Below are 11594 nucleotides of genomic sequence, written 5' to 3' on the forward strand. Positions count from 1 at the left end.
ATAATAAAATTTAACTAAACATGACTTTTTCTAAATACTACATCTGACTGGCTACTGTACCACTGGGATCACATCCCTAAAGCAAGCTGACTACATTCTAGTGCACACGATTTCGTCGTTGCCGCGAAAAGCTTCTTAGCACAGAGGACGCCGAGAAGACGTGGTAAGTAGACGAGGTCAGAGAACTAAGTGCCGGCGATGGCGGTCAAAGCTTCTAATTAAATCGGGCGGTCAGCCCTAGGAAAAAGGAGGGGGAAGGTAGGGCTAAGGGCCGAAAACATGCGAAGGAATCCGAGGCGGTCGTGACAAGAACATGACATGCGCGCTCTCTACCGGTCAGAACAGAAGGCAACAAACAATCGTCTTCTACAGGCCGCGAGAAGAAAGCTTAGTGCCTTATGGCGCCGCGGCGCTGCCTTCTAGTGGCGTAAAGGGGAACTAACTGAGGCGGTGAGCTGACATGCCACCAGATGTCACGAGGGTGTGCTCTGCACGCTGGCGACCAGGCCAGCGGTTACTTTTGCTGCCGTTAGATGTCGTAAACGTCTCTGTAGGACCAGGGAGAATGTCCTTGAAGTAGGCCATCGTCTTGGCTAAGTTCACATCAGGTCACTGCTCCTGGCTTGATTTCTCAGAACTAAGAGGGGGGGGGGGAGAGGGGAAGGTGGACAGAAGAAGCCACTAAGCTGGGAACAGGTGTCCACTGGAGACCCGTTTGTGACGAGACTCGCTATTCTCAGCAGGCCTGTAAGAAGTAGCAGCTTGCAGCCCACAAGCTACTCTATGCAATTTTGGTCATGCAGGAAAATAATATTACAAACCCGGGACGTGACTGGAGGCGAGAGAAATTTCAACCGGGCTTCCCACGTCCACATTAGACTAGCAAAATATCAGATAGGCCCCTGAGAAAGGGGCTTCGGTCCACTGGCACAAAGTTTAAATACGTGGCGTACACAGGCCTAACAAAGAGTAAATCACCCCCTTAAAAACCAAATAAATTTAAAAAAATAAAATTTTCAAAATTAATTTAAAAGTATAGAAAAATTTTAAAAAGGTGTCGAAATGCCTAATTTACGTCACAGTGGAATAGTCTAAGCAAGTGACGAAATATCTTCCATTTTACTCTAGCAGCCATTATTATTCGTAACATAAATAATCATGTAAATCATGTTAATTAATGCAGTTTGTGTCGCGGGATAACGTTCAGTATTGCCACTTCGATCGAGTAGTTCAGTTTCGTGAGTAACTAAGCGAGAGCCTTGGTTGGCTCCCAACCATTTCACAGTAAGAGATCAACCTTTCCTGGTTACAGTTCAACCGACGAGTGACCCTCCCATGCGTGGTTCGCTTTCTTACGGCATTGGCCTACTTCCGTCCAAGATCTGCGGGTAATTGTGTCACGCACACACCTACCGATTACACTATCATTCTTAACAGCTATTGGTGTATATACCGTCAGCCGGGGTCTCGTGCTCGATTCCTGCGGCGAGTCTAAGGGGCTGGTTGTGGATTGACGTCGTCCAGCTGAAGGCCACCTAAAGCCCGACCTGCACCTGCCAGTTCCGGCCCTGCTAACGGAACGCACCCCTAGCCATGGCCCACCCGAGTCAGGCGAGCCTCCGATACCAAGGTAGAACCAAGGGCCGTGTCTAATTAATTAAACACCTCGACCACCGTTCATTAACAATCTAACGTAAATTTAGGGTAACTTCAATATTAATTAAAATCCCCGCCCAGGGAAAGTGCGATGCAGGAGTGCCCGAGTCACTCACGTGTGAACTTGCCATAATAAGTTTGTGAGTGTCTACTTTGCGGCCTTCAGCCTTAATTAATTATAGTGTGGTGTTAACGGAATTATTACCTCCCCGTTTTTTTATGTGTAACTAGCCACTGGAGCGGTCAGCAAGCGACGAACAGTCTCTGGTGTGACTCTGAACATTGTAACTTAATTTTTACAAATTAACTAACTGTAATTATTAAAGACAGTCTGCCAATCAGATTAACTAAGAATAATTAATATATGAATTTAGATCTGCTCTGAGCTTATTATTATTTTAAAAAAATTCCGAATAACGGAACTTTAGAAACTTTGGCCCGAGAGAATGCCGAGACCTTCCCCCGCGCCAAGGCCAAACACCAGTACCGAGCAACTCACGGACCGGGGCGGACGTGTGTTCCACAGGGAACCATCATCCTTTGTTCTACACTGAGCAGTATTTCTGGTAAACCTGTTTTATTCTTTTTACGTAAACTCCCTGTGCATCCCCGGTTCTTTTACGGTGTAGGGCCTAACCCAGCCGCTTAACTTTAAGTTCCCCGCATGAGCCATTATGCGGGGTAGTTCACCTTACGGCATGGGATGACTCCCGCTATCAACGAACTTTTACTAAATGTCGAGTGCACAGGCGCCGACGACAACTACGTGTAAAAAACTTTTCATCTAATTTAACTGCGGACCGCGACTCACACAAGTGAACACAGACACCGCCAAATTAGCAACTTTCGGGATTGGCCATGTACAATAACCCCCCCCCCCCCCCCCCCCCCCCCCGCGTAACCATGGCTGGCGTGAGGGCTTAGACTACAGACAGTGCGTCAGAGCACTATTTTTAACAAAGTGTATTTTTTTGTAGGGTAATTCCTTGTGTGCCGTGCAAGTGTAATGTAAGTGTAATTGTGACTGTAACTATATACCTGATTGAACGACCACTCCGCACACTCCGTGCGCGACGTGTCATCGCAAGAATAAATCTCGAGTTCGTGTTTGTTATTGTATGGAGTCTCACTATACCAGCTAGGAACCAGTGTATTATGCTGCATAGGGCCTGTGATGTGAAACCAACTAGGGACCCCTCCAGCCACGAACTTTGCCGACGGTCCTAGCGGGCCACACAGGGGCAATGCACCCACGAAACCCAAATTTTGTTAGACGCCGAGCTAGACTGGCTCCCTCCCGGAACACAATTTCAATAAGAGCCAGTTTCCCGCTAGGATACATGCCCGGTCTCGAACACGAGAACCCGGACGGTGGCAAGATTATGGTTTGATTTTCCGGGAGGGCGCCAGGCTAGCTCGTGCGTCTAACCATTTGTGTGGGTCGATCGGCCCCAGTGTGCTTCCCTAGACACGGTGGCTTGGATTTAATAGTGTAATCTAACTGCTAATGAAACATGATGGCACTCCCTATTCAGCATAGATGGCTGGTGCCTAACTACGCAACAGGAACACTCAATTGCACTCATGAACGTGGTTTACATGTATTTATTGACGAACATGGATTGTACACGGCACTAGACTTGATTAGTTCTTTGGACAGAAATGGATCCACGAAAATTACACGACACTATAGTCTTGATTGTGTTACGAATATCTCTCCCTAGGGTAGTTCGTCGTAGGGGAGGTTTAGTGGTCACTTGGAGTCGGCCACGTCTGTATATTAAAGATAACAGGCGGTAAGCCTAATTCGGGTGTGCGAATTATTCACATTAAATTAATCCCGAGGGGATGTGGTTGAGGCCGGCAGACGTTTGCTCGGCTGCGTTAACTAAAGCTCTGTCTCCTGGAGCCGGCCAGGTCCGGGTAATGGCTGTCCTTAAGGGGCCCGCCTACCTGGTCACACAGACGGTGCGCAGAGCTTCAGGAAAAACAACGCGATTTCAAAACTACTCAAGATATCCTAGTGGGGTATGTTTACGAAAAGCATTTAAGAGTTCGCTGAGGCCCGAAAAGTACTTTTAATTTTAGATCATGTTTTTAAACTGTATTTCTAGAAGAGTTAAAATGGCTAAAACGCGTGTTTTCAGAGTAATTTCTAGGCGTAAAACAACCAGTATAGATTATTAAAAGCACTTAAGGGACTTGCATTACACCTTTATCTTCATTTATCCGCCATATAATGTTACGGTCACCGCTCAAATTTCACAGTTATCCTGTGACGACGAGAAGACTGTGCGCCAATTCAGAGACTTGCGTGTAGAGGCGATACCGCGCTATAAATACCATCGAGCGTCGCGCTTATCATCCCGCCTCACTAACACACATACACCCCTGAAGAGGCGGGCCCCTTAAAGCGGCCCTGTGGCCCGTGGCCTTAAGGCTGAAATTTACGACGGCCGGGTTAATCCCTGCACTGTAAAAACCGACACGGAGTTGCGTGGGAAGTTGACGTTAAAGAAGGTTTGAGAAATGACTATACTTACCAGTGTGAAGAATCAGAGAATTGCAAGTTGAAGGCTCCCCATGGAACGAACACTTTGTCGTCGGCTGGTTGACTAGTCCCTGAAATGATACTATTTTTCCGGCTACTCAGGGTTCGGTAGAGGGGGGTTCGGGCCGCGTGGCCGAGGGACTTAGTCTCCAGAATTAAAATTAGCACAACTTGATTAAAGTTTCCTGGTTCTTTATGCACAGTAAGATGAACACTTTACATGGGGTGCCGCGTTTCCGCCTGTGATTATTTCTATAGGGCGAAGCCCGGTTCCGCGCACTTATATTGTACTGAAAATTACGGGACGTCCCGCCCGTGACGAGTATTACCCATGAAGCAAAGACTTGAATTCGCTATGACTCGCGTGCATTAAGATGGCTGTCTGACTGTACACCATAATGACTGGGAAGAAACGTAAAACACAGTACAAACTACGGCGAACGTCCAATTTACACAAATACTCTGCGACTCGCAAAATTTAAGAGAAGAACACATGTAAGAAAAAAGACAAGATGGAAAACGCGACTGAATGATAAGGTGACAAACTCGAATGAATGACAAGGCGACTGCAAAAACTGAAAACACTTCTGCTCAGCAAAGTCTGGAATACAGCAAATACCGCGCCCGTTCCAATCTCACCATCCCGGAGCGACGTCGCAAACACGTCCGTTGCCTCTCGTGCCGGGTCCACGACTCACTTCCCACGAGTGCGGAGCGGCCCGCTTCCGTGACCTCTGTCTCTCGCGTCTGGCTGACGACTGCCCTTCCCCGCCTGGCGCGCCCGAGCGCCCGCGTCTCTCCCCTCTCCACGAGCCCGCAGAACGAGCTGATTGGTCACAGGCGGAAGCCACGGCCTTGGCGCCCGGTGAACAAATAAAAGCATATAATACATAAAACTTAAAATTGAGAAATATTTAAAATAAAGTTAAAACAAAATACTTACAATAATTTTAAAAACAAAACATATATAATAAAATTAGATGTCAAATCCTGTCAAGAAACAAAACGTCGCACAGCACAATCAGCACACACGCAACACAGGGCAGGAGAAGGCGTTGGCGTAGCATAACGGGCTGTGAGAGCTGGATCGACGCTTGGGACGACGTCAACTTTCGCCCCGGGCCGCGACCTGATCAGTACTGTCGGAGGGGGCTGGCGTGCTTGGCCCTGGGGAGGGGGGAGGGGGTGGAACAGTTCCGGAGCGCGCAAAGTCAAGAAAGAGATTACCGTTATTCTGTTTAATATTTGATAACTTACTCACTAAATGTACATGACCCTCGTGTGATTAATTATTCAGGTGATAATTTCATTTCTAAACATTGACTAAAGTTGTAATTGCTAACATTGAAACTTTATTATTTGAAAAAATGAGTCAAAGGAAAGTCTTGCAATAAAATTTTAAAAACCACTGGTTCTGTTTATGTTTGTGGTTTGTTCTCTATGTCGCTTCAGCACTTTACCTTACACTTAATTTAAGCCCTTGGGCCGTGATGAAACTTAAGGGCGTTCGTTAATTTCTGTGCCCTGAGGGGGCTTGCACTTGTGTGCTACGACGCACTTTTCTAATTACGTGTTGATTAAATTGAATTTTTTACAAGTTTGTTCAACGATTAATTGACGGTTGTCCGTGCTAGGTAGAGTTCTGTGGCAAAATTGTAACACTGGGAGTACTTGCGTCACAGCTCCGCGCTTGACCTGGGTTGGGTTTGCTAGGGGTGCGTTCCACCAGTGGGAGGCAATACTGGATGACTGAGACCGGGCTCGGATGGCCTCCGGCGGTACGACGTCATATAGAACTCACTTCACAGGACTGGCCCGTTAATGGTATCTCGCGCAATGTCCGTGGGACGTGTGGTTAGAGAGACTGCTACAAAATCAGGTTACAAGTATTACAGGACATTGTTTTATAATGTGTGATGTGCCAATGTGGCTGTATAGCATACCGACAATGTGTGTGATTAAAGTTCATTGTCCAAACAGTTTTAATTATTTGTAGTGTTTACGCCTGTCCATGCTAGTAAGGCATTACATCTTAAGCTGAGCAGAGAAGTGTAGGAATAATGATTATAATAGGTCCCGAACTATCGCAGACTATCGGAGACTAGCCTGGCGCTCTTCACGGAAATTTGCATCCACCACACTGAGTTCACCCCAAGGTTTTGGACACAGGGCCGTGGGTGGTGGCAAAATGATTACTAAAAAATGCTAAGATCTTATCACGAGGGCATGGCCATGTCTGCATGATTAAATTATAATTTTGAATTTGTTTTTCTAAATTATATATTTTTTTGCGCCATGTTGGTTGGTCGCCCAAAACATTGACAATGTGTTTGCATTGTAGAAACATTTTTAAATTACGTTTTCAAAATGAAATTAACTATGTTTTTTTTTAAGTTGCAGATTCTAATTTATCCTTACTAAAGGCCGTGTCACATTTTCAAATTTTAGCTTCCAACACCTCTGAATTAGAATGTGTTGACATCGACCCAAGTGTCTCCCCGGCTCCTTCAGGCCGTTTTGCCTCGTCAGCATCCTCTATCGCATTAAGTGAAGTGTAGTGTGGTGGTTACGATCAGGGACACACCCGCGTGCGCCCTGGAACGTCCTTAAACGAATATGTGTACGTAAATAATTCCTTCTATCTTGTAATTATTGTGTCAGTGTATTTCCTGTTGTCAAATACGTTTTGTATTGACGTCGTCTGGCTGACGACCACCCCAGAGCCCGACCTGCAGCCGCCAGTATACGCTCCCGCTAACGGAACACACCCCTGGCCATGGCCCACCCGAGTCAGGCGACCCGAACAGCAATTAAAGACAAAGCTGCGGAAACCTGAGTAGACAAGAGAAGAACCGTACCCATTCCTCCTGAAACATTAAATTAGGATTTTAGCGACAATAAAATCTCTTCCAGACACACCCGTTTGGAGTCTAGCGTAATGAGGTCACGCCTGGCGCGAGAGAGGCCGAGCCTCCCTCGGAAGCCATGCCAGTTCGGCAGTTCAGCGCAGCTCATGGACCGGGGCGGACCTACGTCCCACGGAGAGGCAACATCCTTTGTCTACATTGAAAGTAACGTCCGGTAAATATAGTCACTAACTAACCAAACCCCTTTTATTACTTAACCTCTCCGTGACTACCCGGTCCCTTTTTTCGGTCCAGGACCTAATCCGGCCGCATCAACTTAAGGACATCCCGCACCACACTTGGTCAGCGGGGCTGCTCTTCAGCATACGGCACGGGCCGTCTCCCGCAACGTACAGAACTTTATTTAAGGTCACGCGCACGGCGCTGACCACAAACCCGCAAGGGAACTTGGACAAACTTAATTGCGGTGCGTGTTTCACCACAGTGGGCACAACACCCGCGCCGAGACATTTGCATACGGGATTGGCCGTCTCCAATCGCCCGCCCCCTAAATTCAGTGTATTTTTGTATCCCGTATTTTGTACTGCTAACTTACATTACCCAAGTAACGAGTGCCACGTAACTTGTGCGCGCCCCCTTAATCCAGTGTTTTTTTGTATCCCGTGTTTTGTATTGCTAACTTACGTTACCCGAGTAACGAGTGCCACGTAACTTGTGCGCACCCCCTTAATTCAGTGTAATTTTGTATCCCGTATTTTGTATTGCTAACTTACGTTACCCGAGTAACGAGTGCCACGTAACCTGTACGTGCCCCCTTAATTCAGTGTATTTTGTGTCCCGCCTTTGTGTTACGAAATTACGTTACCTGCGTACCCAGTGAGACGTCTGAGACATAACAGCATCCGAGGCCACGTAACGCGGAACACAAACAATACGGCGCCACGGAATAACAAGTAAAAACCCCCCGGGGACCTCTGTAGAGTGTTGTATTGTGTACGACTCGCTCCCCTGAATAAAAGGTACGACACCACCACCTCAACTCCACGTCTCTTATTTAAAATCATCTCACGCAACACCGCCGCCGGCCCTAGTGGGCCACGCAGGGGCACATACATCCACGACCCCAAATTCACGACTAGAAACGAGCTAGTCTGGCGCCCACCCGGACAACACAGATCAAGAACCGCCTTTTCCCACTAGGAGCCACACCGGGACTCGAGCCCGAGACCCCGGACGACGGCAGTATAATACTTTGTAATGTTGTCATAGTTATTTACTTGTGTTTACGTCTTTTAAAGTAATATATAATGTTTCGTAATTCTTAAATAATTTGCATTTAAATATTTTTGTATATATTTTTCAGTGCCTTTGTTATCATGTAGAACCGCAAGCCTGGCCCGCCGCGCGAGTCGTGTCTCTCCCACGCCGGCCCGCTTCCCCATCATCCCCTCCGCAGCCCGAGCGGGCGGGCAGCGGAGTGTCAGTTGCTATCAGGCTGCCGCACGGAGCATACCTGCTTCGCTCCGCTCCGCGAGAAGTAGCACGTTACGGAGTCCGGGTCGCAGCGTGGATGAACCGTCCGTCACCCGACGTTGTCGTCCAGGCTGTGACAGGCTTTCCAGTGATAATAATCGTCAACAAGATCGCGTCTTCTTCACTTTGCAATTCGCTCCGCTCGAGACGCACGATTTGCATGTCTGAACCTTCGTAACCAGTACATTTAGTCACGGGACTGCCTCCGCAGTCACGTCGAGTCGCGTTCCAGTTGTTACCAGTGTATTTCCGGGAGTCCGGGTCTCGGCGAGGGAGGACGCTCGTCCCGCAACGTGTCGGCCAGGCTGCGATAGGGCTTCGACGGAATAAAGTAACTCGTGAAAACGGACAGCAATGACTTCTCCTTGCAACCTTCTACATTTCCTTCTACCTATGCTAATTTCCCTCCCGGTCCTATGTTTCATGGTCCCGGCCACGTTGGCCTGAACTCCACCTTCTCTCCGACTGGAGCTACGCGGGCAAATCAGGGCGAGTCTCAGGACAATTCGCAACAGGGACTTAGGGACCGCAGGCCGAGGGACGTCAGTGTCAATTAAAGTTGGAGGGTTGTGACATAACCGAAAACCTTACTAGCACAGCAATTTTGTTTGACTTAAGTTTCCATTACACCGGGTGTGGCATATCCCTCTGCTGAACTACAACAAATGTTTATGTATTTTTCCACAGGAACATATTAGACTTTATTTTCATTGTTTAAAATTTTATTTATTTCAAAATTATGTTTCACCGTGCGCCTTGTCCCGAACCTGGCCGGTTCAGTTTCCCGCGAAAATCACATGTTTCCGCGGGAGGTCTGGTGGGGGAGGGGGGTCGCGCGCGGTGAGAGTGGGAGTATCCTTCCGGAGCTCACAGAGGCCGGCAGCCTCCGCGCAACACTGGACCAGCATTTCTTATTTTTCACTGATATGTAGTTTTCAAAAATTGTATAATTCCGTAAACCTTTTCTTCAGTTCCGTGGTCGGCCTCGACTTACCGAGTGGTATGTAACCTAATTATCCAGTGCTCCAAGACGAGCGTTCCTGTGATACGTAAGTAGTATGTGCGAACTGCGAGATGGTACGTCGGCGCTTCACGCGATATCCTAGCCAATCGGCTAATTAGTTTCAGCCCGCACAGGGCAGCCAGTAGGCAACACGTAACAAACAATCTTACTAACACGTCAATTTCTGGGACAGTCCTAAGATTCATGTAGCATCGCTGGAGTTACGGGCCTACGCGTTCTTAGCCCAGTGTACTACGTAATTATAATTGTGAAGTGCAATTTTGCTCAGGATTCTAGTGTATAGTGCTGTTCTATAATAAATAAATAAGAAATCAGCCGGTATTTCCTTGTTCTTTTCAGGTGTCCCGAGTGGCCTAAACAGCTCGGGGGGCCGTACTGTGTCGAACCACTGCCTTTAGCCACAAGGCCGAACCTACCCTGAGATTCCGAACAATACTAGGTCACTTAAATTTGCCATCACCCGACCTCTGTGAAAGGTCCGGGGGGTACCTGACGGGCGCTACGGGCGTCGCGATGCTCTTGTTGTCTGGAGGGGCGCCAGGCTAGCGGGCTGCTAGGCCGTTGATGTTGGGTCGTGGGTACTCTGCCCCCGCGTGCCCCGCCAGGTACACGGATTGAATGTAACCTGAATGGCTCTCCCTTGACTGTGAAGGCCGCTCGGCCGTGTGGAGGACGGGGGATTACGGAAAATGATATACGAGTTGGCGAGAATACATTTAATTTGGGAGTTTCACCGGGGGTCCATGTGGGTACACGGTACACTCTACAAGTCCGCTCCGCGGTTCAGTCCCGCTACAAAAATTTTCACCAACACTTAACAAAACACTACGTGACAATGGTTACCGCTGCAGTCTCGAGGAACGTGGGTCGATGCTCGCTGGAGACGGCCAGCGCCGAACGTTAACGGGTGCAGGGGGGGCTCTATGAGCGGTCTCCTAAATTCGGCGAAACACTTACGTGTGTGCAGCCTGCAGGCATATGCACGGCGTCCTTAAGTATAAACACTTCGCTGGAGTCGGCCAGTACCGTACGTTCTGTGATACGATACGTAGCGCGGTATCACACTGAAGACGGTCGGGATAGGCCCGGCTCTGTAAAATACGCGCCGAGTCGACGTGTGCAGCGGTGAATTAATAAAAGGTTTTAAATTTAAGGATTTAGTACAGAATAAAATAATCAAAGAAAGAAAACTTGGATGCTGCCCACGGACACACGTCTGTTCCCGGCGCGGGGTGGTTGGAGACTGCCGAACATGGCCGTCTCGCAAGGAAGAGAAACTTTCTCTTCTTTGTGAGTCGGCGTCAAAAAACTTATATTAATTGAATTTACTCTATTACCAGTTAAAACATGTTCCAGGTGCCCAATTAAAATGTAGCACCTGGTAATTGGGTGCTTAAGACTTAACAATGGTTTTAATGTATTTAATTATTTAAATTGTGACATCAAGTTGGCGACTGTAAATTTACTAATATATTGTCCCACTGTGAATTGTTTTAAAGGGATTTCTCCTATTCTGACTTGATCATAGTCACTGGCATTTTAATTAAGGCCAGTGGCTGCGGTGACTGTTAATGAGTTTTGTTGTCTGCTCCGTGCGTGGTGTACTCGCCTGGAGTGGCTACGACGCACTTATTACATGTCGGGTAATTAGTAATTTCGTACTAATGGCTTTTCCCTTAATTGAATTATGGGTTCGAACCTCCGGGGTTCCGTACCTTTAAATTTCATTATGTCTATTGGGGTCACGCCCGAGGCGCTCGCCTGACTCAATCTGGCTGGGCAAAGGGCGCGCTCCGAAAACGGGATACGGTACTGGCGGTGCGGAGCACGGGCTTAACGGCCATGGTCGGTAGGACGTCAAATTTACATAGAGGTAGCGGGGTTCGCATCATTCCTTATGTAAGGAATATCAGTGTCAATTAAATATTTTAAAACATTAAAAAATTAAAAATACACAAATAGC

Source organism: Bacillus rossius, assembly GCF_032445375.1.
Source record: "Bacillus rossius redtenbacheri isolate Brsri chromosome 9 unlocalized genomic scaffold, Brsri_v3 Brsri_v3_scf9_2, whole genome shotgun sequence".
NCBI classification, from domain to species: domain Eukaryota; kingdom Metazoa; phylum Arthropoda; class Insecta; order Phasmatodea; family Bacillidae; genus Bacillus; species Bacillus rossius.